This window comes from Rhinoderma darwinii, unplaced genomic scaffold (genome assembly GCF_050947455.1).
Source record: "Rhinoderma darwinii isolate aRhiDar2 unplaced genomic scaffold, aRhiDar2.hap1 Scaffold_503, whole genome shotgun sequence".
Classification (NCBI taxonomy): Eukaryota; Metazoa; Chordata; class Amphibia; order Anura; family Rhinodermatidae; genus Rhinoderma; species Rhinoderma darwinii.
The window spans coordinates 81,633-108,807 of NW_027464050.1; the positions used below are offsets into that span (position 1 = coordinate 81,633).

At 47.8% G+C, this 27,175-nt stretch overlaps 1 non-coding gene across 1 annotated transcript; it reads right to left on the reverse strand.

Annotated features, from left to right (window-relative positions):
- Positions 1 to 5,522: 5,522 nt before the first annotated feature.
- On the reverse strand, positions 5,523 to 5,707 carry LOC142720734 (U2 spliceosomal RNA). The gene has a single exon (XR_012873501.1). It is a non-coding gene; the product is annotated as a U2 spliceosomal RNA (small nuclear RNA).
- Positions 5,708 to 27,175: the final 21,468 nt, after the last annotated feature.

Consider the following 27,175-nt stretch of genomic DNA (forward strand, 5'->3'; position numbering starts at 1 on the left):
CAAAACAGATATTCGTTCTGTCACATGACAGACACTATACATAGCAGAAATTAAATAACAAACTTATGTTAAATTTCAATGATATTGTATCATCCATCATCCACTTTATCTTCCATCGTGTAGTCATAAAATAGCATAGATTCACGATAACCGAATTCATGGCAGAGTCAGTCAAGCGAGACCTAGTCAGAGTAGCAAAAATATCAGTTAAAAAACATAAACATAAAACAATACTTACAAGAAGGATGCAAAACTTTGAGATTCGTTAAGGCCTTTTGGAGACATAGTATCCAAGATCACAATCCATTTAGTCTCTTTCCGCAAAAGGTCCCTGAAGACATCACCCCCACGATTCCCCTGATAAATCCGATCAATACCCTTGATTTTAAGCTGTCTCCAATTTCTATCATGATGGTCCCTGAAATGCCTAGCCAATGGCTTGCTTCGATCACCAAAATCTTGATCAAATTCTCCATTGGTGATTCCCTTTATATCACGAATGTGCTCCATCACACGTACTTTTAACTCTCTCGTGGTCATCCCCACATAAATTTTATTACACGGGCACTGCGCGTGATAGATCACATTCTTCACGTTACAATTGACAAAGTGTACTATACTGAAAGTTCGCCCAGGATCAGATCCCACAAAGGAGTTAGTTCTCTCCATTATTGGGCAAGCACCACAAGATCCACAAGGCACATTGCCCCATCTAGGTCCCTTAGATCCAAATAGATATTTATTCAATGGAGGGACATAATGGCTTCGGACCAACATATCCCGTAAGTTAGGGCTTCGACGCGGTGTCATTGCTGGACTGTCAGTCAGTATCCTACCCAGTCTTTTGTCCGTGAGCAATATAGACCAATGTTTCTCAAAGATACCACGGATCGAATTCCAGTTTTTATTAAACTTGGAAATAAATCTCACAGTGGTATCAATCGGTTGTTTTTTTGTTTTGGGTTTCAAAAGGTCATTTCTTTTCAGGGTCCTTGCATATTCATAATCCCGTTTGACATGAGTTTTATCATAGCCTCGTCTGAGGAATCTTTCAGTCAGATCCAAGGATCTATTCTCAAAACATGTATCCGAGGAACAAATACGTCTGGCACGTATAAATTGTCCCCTTGGAATAGCTTTAATAACGTGTTTTGGATGTGAGGAATCGGCCTTCAGATAAGAATTTACGGAGGTGTCTTTCCTAAATATATCGGTCACCACCCGACCATCAGATTCGATCTGAATTTTGAGATCTAAGAATTCCATTTCGGTTTGACTATACTTACTGACAAGTTTGACATTCATATCATTATCATTCAAATAGTCAAGAAATTATGTCAAATCCCGCTCGCAGCCCTGCCATACGAACAAAACATCATCTATGAGGATTCATATGGGTTATGGTCGCCCACAATCATTTGACGTTCCCAAAAACCCATAAAAAGGTTCGCGTATGACGGGGCGCAAGTGGCCCCCATGGCCGTTCCGCGGCTTTGAAGATGGTATTTGTCCCTGAAAACAAAAAAATTGTGACAAAGCACAAATTCAAGTAACTCAAGGACAAGTTCAATAAGATCCGAAGCCAAATTGCCAGTCTGTAAAAAGAATCTGCAAGCTTGTAGGCCGTGGTGATGATGGATACAAGTATACAGGGATTCAACATCACTTGTGACTATAAACATATCATGTTCAAATTTCAAGCCTTCCAAAGATAGCAAAATGTCAGTAGAATCACGAGTATAGGAAGGGAGAGTCTCAACATGGGGTCTAAGATAGAAGTCTATGAATCTACACGAGGCTTCACATAGACTTCCTATCCCGGAAATAATTGGTCGCCCCGGGGGGCATTTGACATTCTTGTGGACTTTAGGCAGAAGATATAAGGTGGGAACCTTCGGTTCCTTCACCATCAATCCATCATACACATCCTTCGTGATGATACCTTTAGTAAAGGCCCTGTTCAGGACTACTTCAAGTTTGTTCTTAAATAGAGACGTTGGATTGTGATCAAGGATTCTATACGTCTGAACATCATTTAATTGTCGTTTTGCCTCCCGTTCGTACATGTCACTAGGCCATGCTACAATGTTGCCCCCTTTGTCCGCAGGTTTGAATACAATATCATTCATATGTTTAAGATCATTTAGAGCCTTGCGTTCACCCGGGCTCAGATTATCACTAAAGTTGTCTTTTAGGTCCCTCAATTCCTTAGTAACCAACCGGACGAAGATATCAACTTGCGGACAAAGGGACAACGGTGGAAAAGTAGTGGATTTTTTTTGACACATGATGGGAAGCCCGACCTAGACCTATCCTCCCCCCGATTCTCCTCTAGCAATGACTCAAGTGTTTCCAATGTCTCCCTTTCTAAATCACTACTAGGAATAAATTGGTCTGGATTCAAAAAGTGACGTTTCAATAAAAGTCTTCGAGCAAAAAGATGTACATCTTTAACTGCTTCGAAGAAGTAAAAATTGGCTACGGGAGAAAATTTTTAACATACATGGTATCCATTTTGTATTTTTCCTGAGGAGTGGTGATAAAGTTCGTGAGGAATTACTATAATTCATTATTTACGACACTATATCGGGAATTACCTGGTTTTCTTTTAACCTATTTTAAACATGTCTATAGTATATACTTGGGAGGGGGGTTATTTTTGTACTATGTACTGATGTCAAATTAAAATACTGTATAATGTGTTTAATAAAATTGCATTTTGATGAAATTCATTACATGATTTCAAGATTTCCTTTTTTGGTTTAACATTAAGGGAAAGCACCCGTAACATTTGAATAAACTATATACAGTTAAAAAGTACTAAAACAGTCAAGGAGGGCCTTCGGAAAAGCCACATACCTCCCGTAGAAGTTGAACGCTAACGGAGTCCAGAAATTCGGAAGATGGGGAAATTGGAGGCGGGTCCTGGCGAAGCGGAAGAGCTGTGTCCAGGATAAGGCACTGTAGCAGTTGGGACTGGCAATGGAGTCCATCATCTTTTTCTTTGGAGGGCCTGCTCCGTCCTTACCAGGCGTGCGACGGGCCTTCACAATGGAGAAAACAGCGCGATTTGGATCCTGACGGGGAGTAGGTGATATCACAGACCCAGAGGTAGTGGGTGAGGAGAGGTCCATACCTGCCGGCTCTGTATCCACCCATACGATGGTCATGCCACTTTCCTCCGTGTCGGACTGGAAAGAAGAAAGGAACTCTTCAATCTCTGTAGCAGATGATGCGGTGTGCTGTGGCGAGGGAGCCTCAACCCTTGGAGCAGGGGAGACATCAGCCGGCGTCTGCAGCTCCGTAACCTGGCTCATCGAAGAAGAAGCTGGAACAGCATCCGTCTGGGAAACAGCAGGCAAGTCCTTCAGAGATTCTGATGTAGAAGCTGGCACCAGGCCAGGACAATTTAGAGGCGGCAAGTGGGTCAGAGCCTGGGCCATAGGTATCTCATTTGCGGGTGCCTCAGGCTCTACCTCTGCCAGCTGGACCTCAAGGAAGATGGGCCCTCGTCCAGATCGGGCGGCATCAGCGTAGCTACGATTCGTCATCATTCCTCTGGGGCAGGCTCGTACCAAATGTTCTTTGGAGCCACACAGGTCACAGGTGCAAGGTTGGGAACAGTGCCCAGCATCATGGCTCACGCTTCCACAGTTCCGGCAACAGCGACCAGTCGGGCAGGACTCCTTGGTGTGCCCGAAGTTGAGACACTGCCGGCAGTACTTGGGCTGGCCTGTGTAGACCAGGTATCCTGGTTTTCCCCCGAGGGAGAAGGAAGCTGGAGGGTGACAAACTCCACCGATTCCCTCAGGGTCTGGACGAAATCTCACCCAGAAAAGAAGCTTGTCGTTGGGGATCCCGAAGACGTTCCTCTGCTTGTTGCCTCCTCTGACGCTGCTACAGTATCGCTGCAGGAAGGCCACCACATGCGCCAGCTCCGTGAAGAGGTGGAGGGTAATCGGCTTTTCATCCATCTGGAACAGAGGTATAAGGAGGAAATCTCTCAGCTCCGGCTCAGTCAGCAGCTCTTTGCTTTTTTCAAAGATTGTCCGTTTGTCTCAAAAGAGACATCGAAAAAGCCTTGGGCAGCACTATCTTGAATGCAGAAAATGTCAGTCACTCTTAGTTTCAGCATCCTGAAAAGGACCGTCTGAACGAAAGGTCCAAGCTCATATCTTCGGGTGCAGTCTGGCTTTACCAGAAAGCGGATGGTATTTCGGATGCCCTGAGCCTCCATAATCACCAGCCAGTGACTACGATCCACTATCTTAGCCAAAGCGTCGAGAAGCGATAACCCGAATGTGGCGCGCATTGGCAGAGCCTGCCCAATAGTGCTGTTCACCCCTTGCAGTGATTCAGCCTACTCCTAGGCACTTCCATGGGGCCCTGCCGGCTCACACAGGCAGCCAGGCGGGAGGTGAAAAAAGGCCGGAGAGGAAGCTAGTCAGGATTTGCTTCATTTGCTTGCACCACAATGCTGTGCAGAAAGCGGAGGAATCTACATAAAAACTTCTTCCTGGGAACGCCCAAATGCCCTCCTGCCGTGCAGACAAACGCTAGCGGCAGCAGCAAGTGCATACCCACAGCCACCCCTTCTCCCTTCACACCTTCGATCACCTGCAATACAGTGCCTGCTGACCAGCACTGAGCAACAATGCATGGGCCCAGGCTTTTCTGTCTGAGGTCCCATTATGATGTCATAAAGCTGGCTCTCACTTCTTAGGGCCCCACAATGACACGCGCAAAGTTCCGTCTGAACCTTATATAAGACGTTGCTGCTCAGTCAGTCACTCAGTGTTGCCTAAGAGGACAACACTGCAACATGTGCCCCCCGTGTTGTCTGCACAGCTAGCTAGCTAGCTAGCTGCCTCCAGGAGGCCACAAGAGGGAGACAGGGGACTGCGAAATGGCAAATAGGCATCCAACAACTTTACAGACAACTTCTTCTCCTTGCTCCTACAACCTCCATCCTTGCACAGTTTGTTATTCTTCCAGGTAACATAGTAACAAATCCAAATTGCTGGTCTCTTTGTAGGCAAGGCTTTGTTTGATGCAACTTCAATTCTTACTACTTTGAAATGTAGGGAGGACAGCTCATTCCATTACATCCATCTAGTGCACACAGGTAGGTCCATTGTGGCGGCTGCAATGGCTGCTTGCTGTTCCCCTACTCCACTATTCCAACTACTTGACTGTGGTGCTGCATCAAACAGTGACTGAGTGACTGGCTGGCTCAGGTGCAGCTGTTTAACTTACCTAGCAGGAGAGAAGAAAAGGAAGGTGAATGAGCTGTTCCAAATTGAAATGCCGGAAACACAGAAACACAGACGACACAAAACAAGAGGTGGCAATCTATTCATCAGTCATTTAATAAATTAGGCCATTATCACACATTAGACAACCTGCATTGTCCAACATGTGTTCACATAATGGGATTAAAGGAGAGATCCAATGTGCAAGAAAAAAACAATGGCAAAAAACAAAAAGCACTTTTGGAATCTGATTTTAGTAAACACATAAGGAAAGGGTGCACCGGTCCTGGAGATACAGCAATACCAGGTCAATGCGTGGAGTGGACAGAGCAAGCTCTATTTCCATCTCCCTGTTCTAAAAATCCATTTAATATATGGTCCCCAGATAGGGGACGTATCAGATATTAAACTGATAAGAACAGATTTATTTTTTTCCTCAGTTTCTAGACACTTGTTCGTTTAAACCTCAAATCACTGACTTCAATAAAAACAAGGTCTTTAAAACACATCATTTGGAAAAACCCACTTACTAAATACAAAAATAAAAAACAAAAAGATTTTACCTCAGAGGTTACCCCATTGTGCAATTCTCCACATCTCCTTTGCCTTTTGTTCTCTAAGCGTCTTGCTATCATACAGGAAAACAGTAAATACTCGGGATAAAAATAGCCTTTTACATTCCTTTGGGGGAAAAGACATCTTTTTAAAAATCAATAAATTTCTCACATCCCATAATACCTCTTTAAAAACAGTAAAAACAATCCAGCAGATCCTCATGTTTTCCTGTTTTTTAAAACCTTGGCCAACTAAAAAATTCTGAAAGGTAAAACCACTAAACTCAGTTAAAGCAGTACAAATTCTCTCTAGTATACCAAAAACTTGTTTAGTATAAGATCAATCCCCAAAAATATGTCTCACGTCGTCTATGCCTCCACAACCCTCTCTTGGACATTGGTCTCTTATATTAATTCCTCTTCTGTTTAAAAATGACCGGGTTGGAAGACATCCATGCAGTGCAAGCCATGCCACATCTTTTTGTCTGTTAGTCACACCTGGAACTGTAAAAAGCTGCCATATTTTCGCTGACTGTGCAGGACTGCAGAATGGCACATTACAAAATTTATCGTCTTTTCTAATTTGTTGCCATATTTTCTGCTTCTCAGGTTTACCCAAAGAGCTTAACCCATATTGATCATTAAAGTATCTGAGAACCACATAAAAAGAGGGTGTTGTCGCTGATATTGGTCTTCTCAAATCCTTTTCACACCAGCCCCATCTGATAAAATGCCATCCTGCCAGATACCTACACATATTAGCAGTTCGGGACTCGCACTGCATGATTTTAAAAATTGTTAAAAAATAATGCACCTTTAAAAAGTTTCCAATGTCTGGAAAGTCATATCCACCTATCCTTGTGCTGCTCATTACCACCGATCTTCTTGCTTTCTCCATTTTGGATGACCAGAAAATAAGAAACCGCTTCCTTGTTATTCTTCTTACCCACATCTTCCCTGGTGGGATCATCATTGCTGTATACAATAGCAGGGGCAATATCACTGCTTTTATTATTAGCACTTTCCCTTTCATTGACAAATTCCTTAACTTCCAAAATCCTAACTTTTTCTCTATTTTGTTCTCCAAATTCTTGTAACTTTGTTTTCCTTTCAATTCTTTCTCAAAAATCACCCCCAGCACTTCCAACTCATTTTTCTTCTTTACTCCGTCCACCACCACTTGCTCCTGTTTTCCATAGTTACATAACTGGCACTTCCCCCAATTCACAGACATACCAGTCACACAACAGAAAATCTTAATATGCAAATTCACTCTATTCAAGTCTGCCTGGGAGTTACAAATAAAGACTGAATCATCCATATAACCTAAGGACTTCACTTTTTTTCCAACACTGCCTGGGATAAAACCTCCAACACATTTATCATTCTGAATATTTTTTAAAAGGGCCTCTATGACACAAATAAATAATATTGGGGAGAGTGGGCACCCCTGCCTCACACCCGATAAAACATTAAAAACAGGACTCTCATGTCCATTAACAAAAATTTGGCTACATGCCCCTTGATATAGACCCTTTATCATCTTCAACATTTTATTTGGAACTCCTAAATGTGTTAAAACTTTAAATAAAAACCGATGGGTCACAGTATCATACGCTTTTTCCAAATCAATCGACTCAATAAATAAGGGGGAATTGTTAAAATTTGCATAAAAAATGATATCTCTTAAAAGTATCAGATTATTGGATATCTTCCTCCCAGGTACTGCACAGACTTGATATTCCCCAACCATAAAACCTATTACTTCTCTCATTCTGTTGGCTACCAATTTAGCAATTATTTTATAGTCACAATTTAAAAGAGAAATTGGACGCCAATTTTTAATGTCCCTTTCGTCACCTTTTTTATGCAATAATGTGACTTCCTACGTTCATGGTTTGGGATAAAATTCCAGATTTAAAGGAATATTGCATCACCCGACTTACCTCCCTACCAATTATATTCCAATACATCACGTAAAACTCTGCAGGAAGACCATCACAACCTGGTGTCTTCCCTTTTTGCATATTTTCAACTACACATCTAACCTCCTCCTCCGTTATGTCCTTCTCCAACCACCCAGCCTTCTTCTTAGGAATATCATTAGATAAAATGTTACAATAGTCCTCCATCTCCGCATCACTTGCTTTGCTCATATTACTGAACAGATTTTTGTAAAAATCACCAATCTCCTCCATCATCTTCACTCCTGACACTTCTCCTGCAGATGTAAAAACGTATCTAAAATATCCTTTTGGTTTAAAAAATTTTTTTTAAAAATACCATGTACATTGTTCATCCTCCTCCAAATGCTGGACTTTTGCGCTATATATATATTTTTTTCCTCTTTCTATCAAATGCTCCTTCATTTTCTCTTTAAAGGACGGGTGTTGCGAAAAAAAATTTTTTAATATAATATTGCTTTTAGTATGTTATTAAAATACATTTTATTTATTTGTGTGTTTGTGTTTTACTTTTTTTCTTTTTTCTAAGTTTTACTTCACTATGGGGGCTGCAATTTTGTTTTTCATCTCTGTATGTGTCGATTAACGACACATACAGAGATGGAATACGGCAGCTATAGTGCATAGGAGTCAATGAACGGGAGCTGTTCCATTGACTCTGGCTCTGTACTGCGCATACGCAGGTCAGAGTCACACAGCAGAGCAGCTGTTGCGGGGAGATAGCAGGCGCCATACTGAAGACCAGCTGCACTGCAGGTAAGGTCTGTGTCTCTGTCTGTCCCTCTCTCTCTCTCTCACAGACCCCCGCTCTCGTGACCCCCGACGGGCCCCCCCCCCCGACGGGCGCCCCCCCCCATCCCAGTCGTGCGGGAGACTCTGTATAAAGGACACATGATGTAACTGTCCAGGGAATGCTGGGTGATAATATGCCCGCTGTTAGTGTGGTACCCAGCTTTCCCAGACCCCTGAAAGATAAATCTCATTAGTCATATCCCCAAACAGTCTCAGCACAACTAGAGAGATTTACCGTTCAGGGGTCTGGGAAAGCTGGGTGACCAACATTACCCTTCCTATTGGAGTGTGAGAGGTTCATTAGTCACATCCCCAAACACACTCCAGTAGGAGGGGTAATGGTGGTCACCCAGCTTTCCCAGAAGCAGATATAACTAGGAAAGGGCTGGATGGACGGGCTGAGGGTGCACAGGGTTTTTGGTGATCCCCTCTGTCATGTGATCGGACCTAGGTTACCGGTTCATCAGATGGGGTTCACGTGACTATAAATCTGTCCATAACAAGAGACAGTGCACTCAGGAAAAGTCCTGCCTTCATGCCGTAGTTGTATGGTTCTGTCTAGTGATGGTGGTGGGTGGCTCTGACACCCGCCTCCCCCGTCGGGTCATCTCAGGACAGCAGGGGTGTCCGGATTGGAGAGACAGCGCAGCACCTGTCCTCAGGTTGTGTCTGGTATTGCAGTTCACCTCCATTGAAGTGAATAGGACAGAGTTGTAATACCACACACGACCTGAGGACAGGCGCGGCGCCATGTTTTCCTGGACGACCCCTTTAAGACTTTTCCCGTGTGTGGCAGAGCGGAGTGTGCACGGGCGCCGCTAGTACTTCATAGCCGCTTATCAGCTGTTTTGAAGAATCAGCGGCGAGCACCCCCCCACACACACACACACAAATCCCCCCCAAACACGCGAAATCAAGTCTAATCAAGCGTTTTTTTAATGTGTTTTTTTTGCGCGTAAAATGTGCAAAAAAAAAAACATGTCAAATACATGGCGTGTGAACCGGTCAACTGAAAAGTCATTCACTTCACTTTCATCATTCTAAGGTTGGGTTCACACAACCTATTTTCAGGTGTAAACGAGGCATGTTACGCCTCGATTTACGCCTGAAAAGACGGCTCCCATACGTCGGCAAACATCTGCCCATTCATTTGAATGGGTTTGCCGACAAACTGTAATTTTACGCGTCGCTGTCAAAAGACGGCGCGTAAAATAACAGCCTCGGCAAAGAAGTGCAGGACACCTCTTTGGACGTAATTGGAGCCGGTTTTCATTGAATTCAATGAAGAACAGCTCCAAATTACGGCTGTAATTGACGCCTCGCAAAACGCGAGTACGAGCAATTACGTCTGAAATGACGGAGCTGTATTCTCCTGAAAACAGCTCCGGAAATTCAGACGTAAATGCAGTTAGCTTGTGCACATACCCTAATGGTATGTTCACACACAATGTTTTCAGCTGAAAAGTCGGAAGCAGAACGCCTACAAGCATCTGCCCATTGGTTTCAATGGGAAATACGGCGTTGTGTTCCGACAGGGAGTTTTTTACATCATAGTTTTACAAAAACGGCACGTAAAAAGGCGCCCGACCAAAATGAAGTGCACATCACTTCTTGGGACGTTTTTGGAGCCGTTTTTCATTGACTTTATAGAAAAACAGCTCCAAAAACGGCCGTTAAAAAACACGAGTTTGATTAAAAAATGGCTGAAAATCAGGAGCTGTTTTCCCTTTGTTTAATAAGCGTGTGAACATACCCTTAGCCTTTTGGTGTGTCCTATAACTTCTGCCAGCTGCAGAATCACACCCAATATGACTGCCGGACACTGCTTGGCAATTTGAAGACACCTTTTCTTGGCTTGTGGGAGGGGGCGTGAGATTCCCTCCCACATTTACAGCAGCTGTGAGTCAGGTTGCTTTGCCTTATTCACCTTGCTGTAATTCTGGGAAGTGCCCCCCCCCCTGGAAAAAAAAATACAGCAAAAAAATGTAAAAAATATAATAGAAATAAGTAACGACACTTAAAAAAAAAAGGGTTAATTTGCGACACATTCCCTTTAATATCACAAATTTCTTTATCTACATTAACCCCCACACTCCTCCACTTATACAATGTCTGCAGTTTTAAAACCAACTCGGAATCTCTTCTCCTCTCCTGCGCTCTTTTAAAACCAACATTTTTAAAATACTTAGCAATTTTCACTTTAGTGTCATCCCACCAAGTTAAAATACTGCTAAAATTCTGCTGTAAAGAAACACAAGATAAATATAACTTTTTAAAACCCTCCATCACTTCTTCCTCTTGCAACAGACCTACATTTAACTTCCAGAGACCCCTGCCAAAAGCAGAGGACTCTGTGACGCCAATCTCAGCAGAAACAATTTTATGATCTGAGAAAGAATTAATCACATGGCTACACTCGATCATCTTCATCCCTACAGACACAAATATGTCAATTTCTTGTCTGTGTTAACCATCAGCCAAGCGTCTGTATAATGCAAATCTTGCACCATGTTATTTAACGCATCAGAAGTGATGTTGGTTCTTCCCTCAGAAGAGCTTAAACGATCCGTTCTAAAACGAATACAATTAAAATCTCCAGCCACAACTGTAAAATCTCTACCTGGCATAAAAAACTTAAGAGATTCAAAAAAAGACACACGTTCCTGTTTATCTGCTGGTGCATATATATTAAAAACACGGATCCGTTGTCCTAAAAACTCCAAGTTTAAAATCATAAAACGCCCGGGTAAAATTATATTACAGTCTAAAACCAGGATATTCTTATTTTTCAATAAAATGCCAACACCCTTAGGCCTCATTTACACGAGCGTGTGCGTTTTTCGCGCGTTTGTATTGCGTATGGTCTGCGTATACGCAGGCTTGTTGCGTTTTTTACGGGCGCACGACTAGCGTTTGCATCGCGCATAAAAAACGCAGAGGGGATTATTGGGACGCCTGCCTACAAATAGGCCAGCTGGCCCAACCCCTGCTTGCTGGTAGAACCCAGTTTTGAACCTTCTTTCCGCCTCTGCAGAAACAAGCGTGTGTTTTTCCCTTTACGTTGCAATTGCCTTGACATCCAACTATTATGGCTTCGCCATCGCTGGCACGTGTGCTTCTTCTCTGGATGATCTCACGTCGGTTTGGCGAGCGGCGACACATGCTGCAGCACCGGACGTCTGTAAGAACTCGCATTTGGGTTCATCCACTTGTGGCGCAACGTACTATAAAAGGCCATTTCCATACCCTGTATGAGGAGTTAAGGCGGCATCCCGAAAAATTTCGTGCCTTCTGCCGCATGTCTGTGGCCGCGTTTGACCTTCTTCTTGCGCAAACTCGCTCTGGTCTCACCTACCAGAATACCAACATGAGACGCTGCATTTCGGCCGAAGAACGGCTGCTTGTGACCTTGAGGTATGTGTGAAACGGATTGCACTTAGACCATGCCGCTGTCTGCTTATCCAGCCCTCCACTAACATATGTTCTGCCTTTGTATTTCTTTCTCGTTTTTTCTTAGATTTCTGGCCACAGGCAATAGCTATCATTCGTTGCATTTTGAATTTCTTTTGGGAGTGACCACCATTTCGTTCATTATCACATCCACCTGTGTCGTGTTGTGGCAGAGGTTAAAGAGCACGGTCATGCCGCAGCCCACGACAGAACAGTGGCTAAGTATTTCGGAGGGATTTCTTAGAGCGACAGAATTTCCGAATTGCATTGGTGCCGTAGACGGCAAACACATTCGTGTGAGAAAGCCCCCACGCAGTGGCTCCCAATACTTTAACTACAAGCAGTTTTTTTCTATGGTCTCGTTAGCCTTGGCGGACACCAATTATAGTTTCACTATTGTTGACATTGGCTCGTATGGAAGCTCCGCTGATGCACGCATATTCCGTTCTTCAAGAATGGGAAAACGACTCCTCAATAGGCGACTGGCGGTGCCGGAACCTTCCATCCTCCCGGGCTCCAGTGGCCCCCCTATCCCGTATGTTATCGTTGCGGATGAGGGCTTTGCACTCACTAGGCAAGTCATGCGTCCCTTTGCAAGAAGGGGCTTGGATGACCGTCGGCGCATGTTCAATCTCCGCCTGGGACGAGCTCGGCGCTGTGTGGAATGTGCCTTTGGCATTATGTCAAACAGGTGGCGTGTATTTCTCTCAACCATGCAATTGTCCATGCCGAATGTCACACGTGTTATACAAGCGGGTGTAGTTCTGCATAACTTCTGCCGCATTAATGATGCTAACTTTGATGCAGAATATATCCTGACACATGCAGGCACCACTGACAATGTCCCGGTGAATCCTCAAGGGCGTTCTGTCTCTTCTGGCCTTCGCGTGCGTGATACGTTGGCAGCATATTTTGCGTGCCCATCTGGACCAGCACCGTGGGGGCCAGAAGACCTTTGAAGGGGTGTATGTTCTTTGGCGGCTTCACTACCCACGTGTCATGTGACCATGTAACTATTGTGTGTATTTGTGTGTTTGGGGTTGGGTTAGGGACGCGCAAAACCAGAGGACCCTTGACGCGCGTTGCGAGCTTACATCTCTCAGGGGTTCAGCAGGACTTTATACAGTTGCTGAGTTACTTTCCCCATATATCCTGTTGTGCCGACTACACTTTAGGACCGTCCAAGTGCAAGTGTAGTTCGTTTGCCTCGGGGCCCATGGCAGGACCTAAACTTTGCAATCGCTTTCAAGCTATGTCAAACCCCGACAGATGAACTAAAACCTTATATCACATGGCCATGCATTGGTCCAAAAGGCCAGAGGTGTGTGAGAGTGTAGGCAAAGGAACATTGTGGCAAACCTTGTGCTGTGTGGTCTAAATGAATAATAACATGAAAGCAAACCATTAACCATGATTATTTTTCTTGATGGCTTTGGAGCCAACTAAAACGTTTTGCACCTGAACATACACACGAAGAACATGGTGTAACGAACAAAAAAACAACAGCGTGCGCGCACAATAAACGTGGGCAGCCTTGCACCACACACAACATTGCCGTCCAAAGATATTCCCACCAACACACTCACAGGTGTTGGTATCTTTGTCCTGGGGAGGCATATTCCTGCATATCAGCACCACTATGCTGGACCTGGAGCTGGGTAGGTTGTCCCTCGCCAGCATAGTGGTGCTGATGTGGTGGGTGGAATGTGTGCCCTGGCAGCTGGTGAGCCATAGGGCGCATGTAGGGATACGGCCGTACCATCTGGGGAACAGGGTGGAATTGCCCAGGCACCTGGGCCGTGGGTGGCGGCATGTAATTATTTCGCCACTGCTCTATTGCCGTGAAACACATATGGGGACGGTCGACGATCGACGCCTGCAGACGGCCCATAAGGTCCATCGGCACCAGGCGTAGGAGGGGGACAATGCTGCGGTCGAAGGCATCATTCCCATCCTCCTCTGCGGCTCGCCTGAGATTGTCCAGTACCCGCGTATCCACCTGGGCAGCTGTGGAGGGCTGTGGGGCACGAACACGCCGACTGCGGGCTCGCACGGGCCGCTCCTGGGCTGGAGAGGCAACCGGCCGTTCTGACTGGCCTGGTGCGGGCTCCTGGGGTGTCGGCTCGGGGCTGGGTGGCAGGATATTGGGAGCAGGGGGTTCGGCCACAGACTCCCCCACGTCAGTCTCCTCTGCTGTGTCCTCCAAATTGTCGGTGGTTCTACAAGGAGCAAAAAAAGTATGACTACAATATCTAACATTGCCCACAACAACACGTTGGCAGACAGGACCTTGGCAAACACACATTACACTCATGCAACGGCATAAACGCTTACGTGCGCATATCCATGATGTCCTTCAGGAATATCAGCTGCTTAGTATATATGTAGGGCCGTTTGCGAGATGCCCCATCTCCGCTGCGTCCCTTGTCACCCATCTCTCGCCTGAATTGATCACGGCAGCTCCGCCACCGTGTCTTGATATCTTGGACTGTTGGATGTAACAAAAACATAACACGCCATCAGAACTATCACCTCTCACTTCAAAATGAAGGGCCCTGCAATGGCAATGCGGTGGGACGTGGGGAAGCACCTGCTCCACCAAAGTTTCTCGTGCTAATGAGCGCAATACACATACAGGGCCCAGGTTTTCGATAGGCATGACAGGCATTGACAGAAAATGCCAGGTACTCACCCAACCGAGTGCGGTCCCGGGTTCGGCCAGTCTCCCACTCTTGCCTAAAGAGGTTTTTGGCCACCAACTCCCATGCGTCCTCCTTCACCGTCCTGTTATGATACTCCTCACATCTGGTATCCCATATCGCTGGATGCTCCTGGACAAAAAGGATGAGGCGCTCCACATCCATCCCGCGCGGCATGGCTGTAGTATGGCTGTGAAACGCTCAAAACTATCCGCACACAACTCTCCTGGCACTGGCTAGACTTGCCCCCTCGCACTTGAAAGGCAGGCACTTCCTGGTTTGGAGTAGCTTTGTGTAGCTTTATAGACTAATTAGAATGGACATAACAGCTCTTGCGTGTTTTTCGCGCATGCAACGCAGGACCGTCCGTGTGGCATGCGTTGTTTTCACGCACCCATTGAAGTCAATGGGTGCGTGTTGCGTGAAAAACGCAAGAATATAGAACATGTCGTGAGTTTTACGCAACGCACTTACGCAGCGCAAAATTCACGCATCGTCTAAACAGCCCCATAGACTATTATAGGTGCGTACGACACGCGTGAAAAGCACGCGCGTCGCACGCGCGTATAATACGCTCGTGTAAATGAGGCCTTATTCTTATTTTCTGCGCATGTCGACCAATAAGATTGCCCCCATTTCCACTCTTTCTCCTGAGGGGCCGATCTTATTGCACATTCTTGTAAACAAATTACGTCTGCATTAACAGAGTCTAAATAGTTAAACACTGCAGCCCTCCTAGTATCAGATCCGATACTCCGTACGTTCAAGGAGGCTACCATCAAACTCATTGTGAATAAAATAATTCTTGCTATCCACTTGTTCTCCATTTTCTTCATTTAGAATTTTAAGCTCTCTTTCCCAATCTTTCTATTTAGACTCACTAAAACATCAGGCGACTCTGCCTCATTTGCATCTATTTCCAGAATACAATCATCCTCCTCCTCACTACTACTCCCCATTCTCTGTCCAGGTGTAATGGTGTCGTCACTATCATACTCCATTATTTCTCTTTCACCAACAACAGGATTTGGACACTCAGCACTTACATCTCCACTTACTACTTCACCAGGAATGAACTGACCAGACAAAGTCTCCACCCACTCATTAGCTGCTCCAATATTCGTCTTGTCTTCTACCTCCAGGCTGGGACCTGCAGTACTACCAGCACCAGCCACAAGCACAGCCACACCCTGCATTCCAGCCTTGCTTTTTCTCTGGGCTTTTCCACTCTCTAACTTATTTGCAACACTTTTCACATTACTTTTGGAAACAGATGCCCCACCTTCCACAGCACTCACACCTGTCTGCACAATCCTCTCTTCTCTGATTGTATCTTTGTTTGGCCCCATTTTCCCTCCTTTTTCACCACCAGCAGCATCAGCATATATTTTTGCCTTGTGTTCCAATGCTTGCACCTCTTTGCCAAGTGCCCCACTTCACCACAGACATCACATTTCCTTTCTTCAGGACAAACAGCAAACACATGCCCTTCCTTTCCACAATTTCTGCACACATCACCTCTCTTTATACAATTTTCCTGTGTATGACCAAACTCCTGACATTTTCTACAGAATTCAAGCTGTCCCTCATAAAAGCAGAAGCCCCTTTCACCTCCAATAGAAAAAACCGCCGGGATACATTTTATCCCATTTTTCAGACTTATGTTAGGTTTAAATTTGACAAAATACTAACGTTTTCCATTCAGATAATTGTACTTATTCTTCAACCGCCCAACAAAATGCACTTCATAGCAATACCGCCTCAGAAAAGCGGATACTGTTTCATCCGATACCTTTGGGTTGTACATGTGCACAATAACAGCCTTCTGACTCTGCAAAAATAATGGCTCAACTTCCACTTTCTCCATTAAACTGATCATCTTATCTTCTTTCATCCTCTTCAACTCCATAAATATTCTCTGGCATACACTTCCGGAAACAAATGTAAGATCATAAATACCTTGTCATAAATCTTGCAGGCACAATACATCTGTTACCTTAAAATTAGGAATTTTCTCCATGATTCCAACAACGATCTGCTCCAATCCAATTTCTGCCTTGTATTCAGTCACAACCTGTAGACGCACCGAGTTCTCGAGTCCACGAGACATCATCCACGCCTTGTAGGTCTCCGCTTTCGCCTCACCCATTATCGCCTTATGATCTCCCAGGGCCTCCACAAGGAGGACCCCGATTCAACCCCCTGACTCACACCAAGAACATTTTTCTTTTTTTTTTTAATTGAAAGCCCGAGCCCTGCTTTCTATCACCCAGGTGCCACAAAAAAAGTGCACCAGGATGCGGTCTATCACGGCCCCGCATAACCATTCCCCGATCCTCCAAGCCTTAGGCCAAGAGGATCGATGATCCCCCCTTGCCAAAGCTTAGGGAGACCCAACAACACTCCAAGGCTTTTACCCCAGTGTCCACCTTGGAGCCTGCTTTAACTTGCACCTCCCTTCCGAAGAAGGGAGGCCGGGTTGCAGGGGAAAACGGAACCAGATGGCCACACATTTTCCCCCTTGACATGGGAAGGGTCCCAAAAGGGCACCGCATCCGAAATCCTGTGACAAACGGGACAAACACACAGTGAAAAACAAAATTAAATAAGTGGATGTGTGCTGTGATACAGCCTGGACATCCGCCAGGTATAAAAATTCCTCATCTCCCAGCCAGAAGGCCGGGAGAAAAAAGGTGTGTGCTCATATAGTGTGAAAGAGAGTGCGTACAAATGTGCCTTCACTCAGTGGGATCCTACCCCCAGTGAGTAAGGGCACCCCAGGGTCACCAGCCCTGGGGCACATAGCAACTCGGGCTTCCAAACTACCCGATCTCCTGACCTCGATCCGGCGGTCGCCTGGTCACCTACAAATGGTACCTTTAAACCAGATGCGTACACCAGAGCGATGACCGTTGTGGTTCCCTGCCCTCAGCTCTGCGTTCTGTCATCCCCCTACGATGGCCCATCAACCACCGGCAGGGATGATTACTAACCTCAGCTTGAGCAGGTTGATTGAAAAAGCTTTATTGACAATCAATCGTCACCATACAAACATTACTGCAGCGCAAGCAAAGAAGCAGTAGATAATAAATAATAACATTCGCCAAACATAACATGAAAGTATAATATACAGTACAGGCTAACCTATGCTATACATCACACCACATGCTACACTAACATTCTTACATTCACTAAAGCCAAACAACAAAGCATTACAGACAAGTGATGGGGTGGGGGAGTGGGTAGGAGGGATAGGGGGGGTGGAATCACAGGCCCGAAGCTTTATTGAAAGACAACACACAAGAAGGGAGAGTGGGGGGAAGGGGAGTATCAGTCCTCTTCCTCATCGACGTCCGGGCTGTCGCAGGTGGAATAGTCTCTGAGTAGGCTGTGGATCAGCCTGCGGCAGTCCTGGACGGACACACTCTCTCTCTGCAAAATTAGACGATTCCTGGCGAACCATATAGCGTCCTTAAAACAGTTCATAAGGCGCCAGGCCTCCTGGATTACTCCATTTGTGTTACTCCCAGAATATAGTCCATAAAGTACCGAGCGGTACGACAGTCTGTTCTTGGGGACTGAGTCCTTGAGTTCGTGTTCCAAGGCTTTCAACAGACCCTGTGCAAAGGGGCACTGCCAGAAAGTGTGCAAAGATGTTTCCTCCATGAAGGGGCAGTACCGGGTCTTGCACAGGTTGCGGGCATGCATGAATGACCTAAGAGGCAGTCCTCCCTGGATGGCCATCCATGAAATGTCCTTGTGCCCGTTGGTCAACCTGCCAGATGACACGTTAGTCCAAACAGTCTCCAACATGTCGGCATGAAGCCCTGGAACAGACTCCAGCGAGTCATTTGCTCTGATGTGCTTGTGGATCATCTTAGGTTTCCACAAGTCGGGCTTAAGACCCTCCAGTTGATGCTCCCTCACAAACCGGACGACATCTCCGTAGAACCAGGGAGCGTGCCAGTTGTAAGGGAAGGAGCTGTCCCACTTATCCCAGCCAAAATCTCGCCAGAGGGGAAGGAGGAAGTAGCGGGACATGGCCTTGCCTGCTGAGCAGTTTGCTGTCCTCAGAGTCCTACGAACACAGTCACATACAAAAGCGATCCGCAGCAGAGTGGGGATGTCGGGGATACCCTTCCCACCTTTGTGGGGCTCCTTGTACATAACCGTCCGCTTTACTCTGTCCATTTTTGAGCCCCAGATGAAGCGAAACACAGTCCTGGTAATGGCCCTCGAGACTGTGGCAAGAGGGGGCCATGCCTGTGCAGTGTATTGTAGTACAGGCAAGACTTCGTTACGCAGGACCATTGCTTTGCCCTCAATAGTGAGTTGTTTGAGGCTCCACAGTCAGATCCTTTGGTTGACTTTGGCAAAGCGTTCTTCCCACGACTTTAGGGCTGCACCTTCCTTACCGAACCAGACTCCCAGAATTTTGATGAAGTCCGGCTTGATAGTAAACGGGAAGGAGGCAGGAGAAGGCAGGTACCATTTTCCGAAGAGCATAGCTTTTGACTTCCCGCAGTTGACTTTTGCCCCTGAAGCGCGTCCGAACTCCTCGCAGGTCTGGACGAGTGCAGTCACCGAACTCTGGTCAGCGCAGAAGACGGTCACATCATCCATGTACAGCGAACATTTGACCTCGAAATGTCCTGGACCTGGTCCGGTGATCCCTCTGATCTCTCCATTCTGCCAGATAGCCTCTGCGAAGAGCTCTATAACACAAACAAAAAGGAGAGGTGAAAGAGGACAGCCTTGTCTAACCCCTGACAATACAGGAAAGGGGTCAGTCTTCCATCCGTTCACCAGCACTGAGCTGTAAATGTCACAATACATCAGGTTAACTTACAAACAGAACAACCTGCCAAGCCGCAGCCTACGCAGAGCCTTACCCATAAATTTGTGACAGACCCGGTCAAAAGCCTTCTCCTGATCAAGACTGACTAGGGCCGCGTGTGTACGGCGGCTTTGCATGTAATGCACCATGGCCCTCACCAGGGCAAGACTGTCGGCCACCCTACGGCCTGGAATGCCGCACGTTTGGTCCGAACCGATGATCCGTCCGATGAGAACCTTCAGTCTGTTGGCTAATACTTTGGAGAGGATCTTGTAGTCCACGTTCAGGAGAGAGATGGGACGACAGTTTTTCAGGTCACATCTCTCCCTTTTCCACTTATACAAGATCGTGATCATGCCTTCTCTCAAGGACGGCGGCATTCTGCCCTCCACCACCATCTCCTCATAGAGCTCCAGCAGGTCCGGACAGATCAAGTCCCCCAGCGCTACATAGAGCTCTGCTTGGAGACCATCACTGCCCGGGGTCCTGCCGGGTCTGAAGGATTTAGCAGCAGAGAGCAGTTCCTCCAATGTCAGGGGTACATCCGTAGCCTCCGTACCTGCAGGATCAAGATGATTAGTGATACCTGACAGGAATTTATCGGAGGCTTCGGTAGTAGTCTGTGACGACTCCCATCACCTCCTTCTTCCCAGAATGCATGTTTCCGGTCTCATCTCGGAGTTCCTTCAGGGGCGTGTGGCCGGCATGGAGTTTCCTGAAAAAGAACGAGTTACATTTCTCATGCTTCTCCAGGTTCTCCACCTTGGAACGAATGACAATTCGTTTGGATTCCTCCTCAAAGTGCCTTTTCAGGCCCTTTTTGGCTTCCTCCAGCTCCTTCCTGACGTCCCAGCCACATTGAAGGAGGTCTTGCAGGGATTGCAGCTGACGCTGCATCTCTGAAGTCTCTCTTCCTCTCACACGCCTGTTGACGACTTTTTGCCTGAAAGAAACAACGAAATTCAACTTTAACATATTCCCACCCGTCACAGGAAACGTAATCATTCCTCCAAACAATATAGGCGTCTCTAAGTTCCACCAGTACCTCTTCTTTTTCCAGCAGGGCACAATTCAGCTTCCAGGAGCTAGGGCCGGGAGGAAAACCGTGGCCGATGGCACCCTGGAAGAGAATGGCTCTGTGGTCAGAGAAGAAGCAGGGGACCATGGAGTGTCCATGCTGCTTGACTGCCCGGGAGGTGAACACAAAGTCAATCCGAGAATGAAGTGAGCCATCGGGTCGGCTCCATGAATAGTTCACGGAGCCTTTCCCCATGGAGCTCACAACGTCCTGCAAGGATGCTTCGGTTACCATCTCGATAAGCAGTTTGGAACTGACATCCAGCTTGATTGAAGTGCCGGAACTTCGTCCATCCTCTTCGATGGGGCAGTTGAAGTCCCCGGCCATCACCACTGCCCTATTGGTGGCGAGCTGGGTCCGCAGGGTCTGGAATAGTTTCATGCGCTCAGCCTTCATAGGGGGAGCGTACACGTTGATGAGCCTAATCGGCTCTCCTGCCCAGGAACCGTCTACGACCAACAAGCGGCCGCAGACGAGCTCCTGGACAGAGTCAATAGTAAATACGCTTCCCCTAATCAGGATGGCAACCCCTGCAGACTTACAGTCGCCCCCACCAGACCAGTAGGATGGGCCATGGGTCCACTGCCTGGCCAGATGATGGTATGTCCTGGAAGAGGGGAAGAGTACATTCCTGCAGCATAAATACATCACTCGACTGTTTGGAAAGAAAAGTTAGGACTAGATGTCAGATGGTGCTATCTCTAACACTCCTCACATTGAGGCTAAAGATGCTAAGTTTAGCAGCCATGGGGGAGAATAAAGTAGGTTAGTACCAATCCGGTCGGGCGGATCCTCCTCTCTGGAGCCTGGCGTGTCCGGAAGATCCAGCAGGCTCTCTGCCAAATATTATTCCAGGATTGAATCCACCTGGATGTCTGTTGTGAAGTCGATGACCTCAGGTTCAGACACGAGTTCCTCCACCATCTGCTCCATTTCCTCCTGTTGTGCAAGGGAATCTTCGCAGATTTCCACGACTTTTCTCTTTGAGGAATCAGCAGCTGGGCTGTCCCTCACATTTCTCTTCCTCTAGATGGCACCTGAGGAGACAAGAGGGGGAAAATCCTCCAAGGAAAGGACTCCAGCAGCTGGAGGGGAAGATGTTAGCGCTGCTGGAGCTGGGGAGCTGGGTTGGGAGGGGTGCAGGTGGCAGGACCACTGAGGTGGGTGGGTAGGAGGAGGTGAGAGCCTCAGTGGGGGTGACAGGGGTTGGGGAGGGAGGGCCGGGAGAGGGGGGAAAAGGGACTGTCGTCTACTTACCATCCTTCTTTTTCCCGGTCTTCTGCGCCGCTGAGCTCTGGCTGGGGCGGGGTTCTCTCTGGCCGGAGCTTTCGCCGCTACATTTGCCCAGTTTCACTCCCTCGTCGGGCAGTCCTATTAGGAGTGGGTTGCTTGTCCGCAGAGGTTGCACATTGTCCGTTTCGGGCAGTCTTTGGAGTCGTGTCCTGTTACCCGGCAGTTCTTGCAGGCGTCGTCCTTGCAGTCCTTCATCGAATGACCCTTCTTGCTGCATCTCCTGCAGATCTGCGGCATGTCCGTGTAGTAGATGAGGCCGTAGGAGTTGCCCAGCGAGACTGACTGCGGCAGGTGTTGGAGGGCGTCTTCCGAGCTTGAGTCTTTGTTGAGTAATTTTGCCTTCATAGCCTTTTTTGACTTGACGCTACTAGGCTCAGCCGACTCAACCTTTTTCCTTTCTTTTCTCCTCCAGATCCATCACAACACCCCAGTCATCCTCTTGGCCATCAGGAAGACTGGTAGAGCGGACATCAGTCACACGAGAACCGCTAGATGGCAGACCCTTGGCCTCGGATGGGACATCGGACTCTGTAACTGCTACAGGACCGGCCACAATTGCGGAAGGACTCAGGATAACGGATAAGTTCTTTTTTTCCTCTGATGCTGGAGCCACCCTCCGTATGAGACCAGCAACAGATGGCCCAGCAGCAGGCTCCTTAGATAAAATAGTCCAGGTTGTTGTTGAGCTGTCGCTGCGACCTGCGCCGAAGTCTTTACCCTATCTGGGCAATCTTTGAACGTGTGTCTCTTCCCACCACACAGATTACATGTGATCTCCTCCTGACACTCGTCTCTATTGTGGCCAAGTATCCCACAGTGACTGCAGAAGCGTTGTGCCCAAACTTCCTACATTTCCTACAATAGGATGGCATATTATTGTAGAACAGATAGCCTCTGTCACGGCCAATGGTGAAATTGGAGGGTGGGTGGTGAATTCCCCCAATCCCATCTGGGTCTGCTCCAAACTTCACCAAAAATTTGTATTTGCCTGTCCATAGGCCGACTTCGTCCATCACCTTCTGGCCATTTTTAATGTCCGTACAATACCGCAGCAGGAACCGAGCAATATTGTCGATGGTGACATACGGATTATACATGAAGACAGTCACATACGCTTCACCATATGAGTACAGCAAAGTGAATTTAAGTCTTTCCAACTCTGGACTCCCCTCTTTCAATTTAAAATTCTGGTAAAAGTTCTTGTAGGCAGCTGTTGTCTCCAAGACCAGGATGTAATAGTCTTTTGCCGGATGTTGTAGGCAGAGAATGTCCTCCTTTTCCACGAGAAGAAGTCTCTGTAGCCAGATGTTTCAATTCGAATTTCTCCCGATAATCTTCTCCAATATCAATCCGGATACCGTTCTTGACAAAGTTTTGCACACTCCGGGAATCTGATTCGGCCATAAGAAGCCATGTTTTATCTGTATCCCTGTCTGGGAACTCAGTCGATCGCCTTCTTGTTCTCCGTGGTCCCCCCCTTATAGCAGCATAGAGCTTAAGACAGTAAACTGCCGATGCTCTAAGGCCAAGGGTATGACAGGCTAGGAGACCCTCTGGCAAGCCACTTGAGCTTAGCCAAAAGGCTGAGAAGCGATAACCCGAAAGTGGTGCGCGTTGGCAGAGCCTGGCCAATACTGCTGTTCACCTCTTGCAGCGATTCAGCCTACTCCTAGGCAGCTCCATTTGGCCCTGCCGGCTCAAACACTCACACAAGTACTGCCAGGCGGGAGGTGAAAAAAGGCCGGAGAGGAAGCTACACATGCTTTGCTTCTTTTGCTTGCACCACAATGCAGTGCAGAAAGCGGAGGAATCTACATAAAAACGCCTTCCTGGCAACGCCCAAATGCCCTCCTGCCGTGCAGACAAACGCTGGCAGCAGCAAGTGCATGCCCACAGCCACCCCTTCTCCCTTCACGCCTTCGATCAGCTGCAATACAGTGCTGCCTGCTGAGCAGCACTGACCATCACTGCCTCGGCCCAGGCTTTTCTGTCTGAGGCCCCATTATGATATCATAAAGCTGGCTCTCACTTCTTAGGGCTCCACTATGACACGCGCAAAGTTCCGTCTGAACCTTATATTAGACGTTGCTGCTCAGTCACTCAGTGTTGCCTAAGAGGGCAACACTGCAACATGTGCCCTCCGTGTTGTCTGTCTGCACAGCTAGCTGCCTCCAGGAGGCCACAAGAGGGAGACAGGGGACTGCAAAATGGCAAATAGGCATCCACCAACTTTAGACACCTTCTTCTCCTTCCTCCTACAACCTCCATCCTTGCACAGTTTGTTATTCTTCCAGGTAACATAGTAACAAATCCAAATTGGTGGTGTCTTTGTAGGCATGAGTTTGTTGCAACTTCAATTCTTACTTCTTTGAAATGTAGGGAGGAGAGCTCATTCCATCACATCCATCTAGGTTGCGGAGCTCACACAGTGCTGCCCGGCCAGGATGCACAGTACCCTCATGGGTCCTCTATCTCTCCCCCCTCCGGCTGCACTCAGCGGCACCCGCCACTCACACGCTGGAGCTGGCTAACAGCCGCCGCCGTCATGCATTACGAGTGGACCGGAAGTATTTCTTGGGCGGGTGGACACAGCGGGACTCGCCGCGGGAGCTGTGGAGCTCGTACACGGCTTCCCCCGGGCATGCACAGCTTCCACATGGCTCCTCGATTCCCCCACGGGTGCAATCAGCAGGCACACGCCGCTCATACTCGGGAGCTGGATGACAGCAGCTGACATGCATCATTCGCGCAACGGAAGTGCTTCTCGGGCGGCTTGGGACACAGCGGCGCACGGCGTTTGCGCTGTGGAGCTCACACACGGATGCTGCCGGCATGCTCAAGCTCCCACTCGGCCCCTCTATCCCGTCCGCCCATATCCCGTCCGCCCATATCCCGTCCGCCCCTCTATCTCGTCCGCCGATATGCATCGCTCACGCCGTGGAACTCTGCCCCGGCAGCAGCTGCCGCCATACACCACTCCCGGCCACACCTGCTGATGCAAAGAGGCAAAGTCCCAGCGGACAGAGCCACTCTCGCCCTGGAACTCGGCCACTCTCGCCCTGGAACTCGGCCCCGGACTCTGCTACAGACATACACCGCTCCTGTGAGCAGCAGCTGCTGATGCGCATGCGCAATGGGTTAACTACCCACGGACAGTGACACTCTCGACCTGGAACTCTGTAGCGGCCTTGGACAGTGACACACGCCGCTAACAGCCCTCCCTCCAGCATGCACAAGCTCCCACACGGCCCCTCTATCCAGTCCGCCCACAGCCAGACCCCCCGCTCGTACTTTGCAGCAAGCGGTCGGCCGCCGATATGCATCGCTCACGCCGTGGAACTCTGCCCCTGATTCAGCTGCCGCCATACACCGCTCCCGGCCGCACCTGCTGATGCAAAGAGGCAAAGTCCCAGCGGACAGAGCCACTCTCGCCCTGGAACTCGGCCCCAGCCTCTGCTACAGACATACACCACTCCCGTTAGCAGCAGATGATGATGACGATGCGCAAAGGGTTATCTACCAGCGGACAGTGACACTCTCGCCCTGGAACTCTGCAGCGGCCTCGGACAGTGACACACACCGCTAACAGCCCTCCCTCCGGCATGCACAAGCTCCCACACGGCCCCTCTATCCAGTCAGCCCATAGCCAGACCCCCCGCTCGTACTTTGCAGTTCGTGGTCGGCCGCCGATATGCATCGCTCACGCCGTGGAACTCTGCCCCGGCTTCTGTTGCCGCCACACGTCACTCCCCGTCGCACCTGCTGATACAGAGAGGCAGAGTCCCAGCGGACAGAGCCACTCTCGCCCCGGAACTCGGCTTCGGCCTCTGCTGCAGACATAGACCGCTTCCGTTAACAGCAGATGATGATGATGATGCGCAAAGGGTTATCTGCCAGCGGACAGTGACACTCTCACCCTGGAACTCTGCAGCGGCCTCGGACAGTGACACGCCGCTAACAGCCCTCCCTCCGGCAGCAAAGGTAGAAGAAGTTGAATCCAGCGCTGATTTTCAATAAAATGGAAACTGTTTCCAAGTTTTAATTGGTCTGTGTTAAAAAGGATCCATGAGTGAGAATCCTGGTGTCCAAGAAGGGATATCGATCCAAGAGAGAGCCTACGCATTTCAGACGTCTCATGCGTCCTTAGTCATGGCTGTAGTTAGTTTGAACTGAGCGGCCCTATGGATTTATATGTTAACCAACCAGCTGGGTTTTGATTGCGTTCCAGGTCACGTGGGATCCATGGAACGCAAACAGGAAGCAGATGCACTCTCCTCGGCCGTGTCCGATTGGAAAATATGCTAGCCTCGCCGTTGTGGGAGACAACCGAGCCAGCAGAAGACGGGAGAAAAAACCAAAAGGAGAACCCTGGTCCCTTTGTGAGTTGTTTTCTATTAAAAGAAATCTTAATTTATAATATGTGTTCTCTTTTGTTTTATATTTTAGGGTGTTTATTTAGTTTACTATCCACTTGTTTTATTATCTTGCAAGTCTGAATGGAATTTTCAGACCGCTGCCTGAAATAGTGAAATGTGCATCAGCTGTGTTTATATTAATACTATACGGCACATTTTATTATACTTGGTAAGTAAAAACATATGGAAAAAATGTGGACAAAATTTGAAAAACACGGCCTCTAGGTCGACTTTGTAGCTAGCTTGTTTTTTTATGAAAGAAGGGATAGCCTTGATAATTTTATTTAACCCCTTCCCGCACCTTGGCGTAACTGTACGTCCAGATGAGAAGTAACTTCGCGCACCTGGGCGTACAGTTACGCCCACGCTTTAACAGTTAACCGCCGCACGGCGCTACACCGCAGCGGCGGTTAACTGTGCAGGGTGTCAGCCCTGCTCTCCCCATTGCCGATCAGAGGCCTGTCGCCGCTGAAATCGGCAATTAACCCCTTCGATGCGGTGGTCGATTGCGATCACCACATCGAAGAGGTTTACAGCGGATCGGCAGCCCCCATCATGTATTTGCGGGGGCTGGCGATCATCCTTATCATGGCAACCAGAGGCCAGACAATGACCTCCGGGTTGCCATGTACGGAAGCCTCGGAGGATCAGCCTCCGGCCGGTCCTCCGGGGCTTCCTGTCAGTGTGACTGTCACGTCACAATGACAGTTAGAACACATTACACTACGTGTGTAGTGTAATGTGTTCCAGCAGCGATCAAAGCTGCAAGTCTAAGTGTCCCGAAGTGGGACAAGTAAAAAAAAGATAATAAAAATGTTTTTAAAAAGTGTAAAAATAAAAG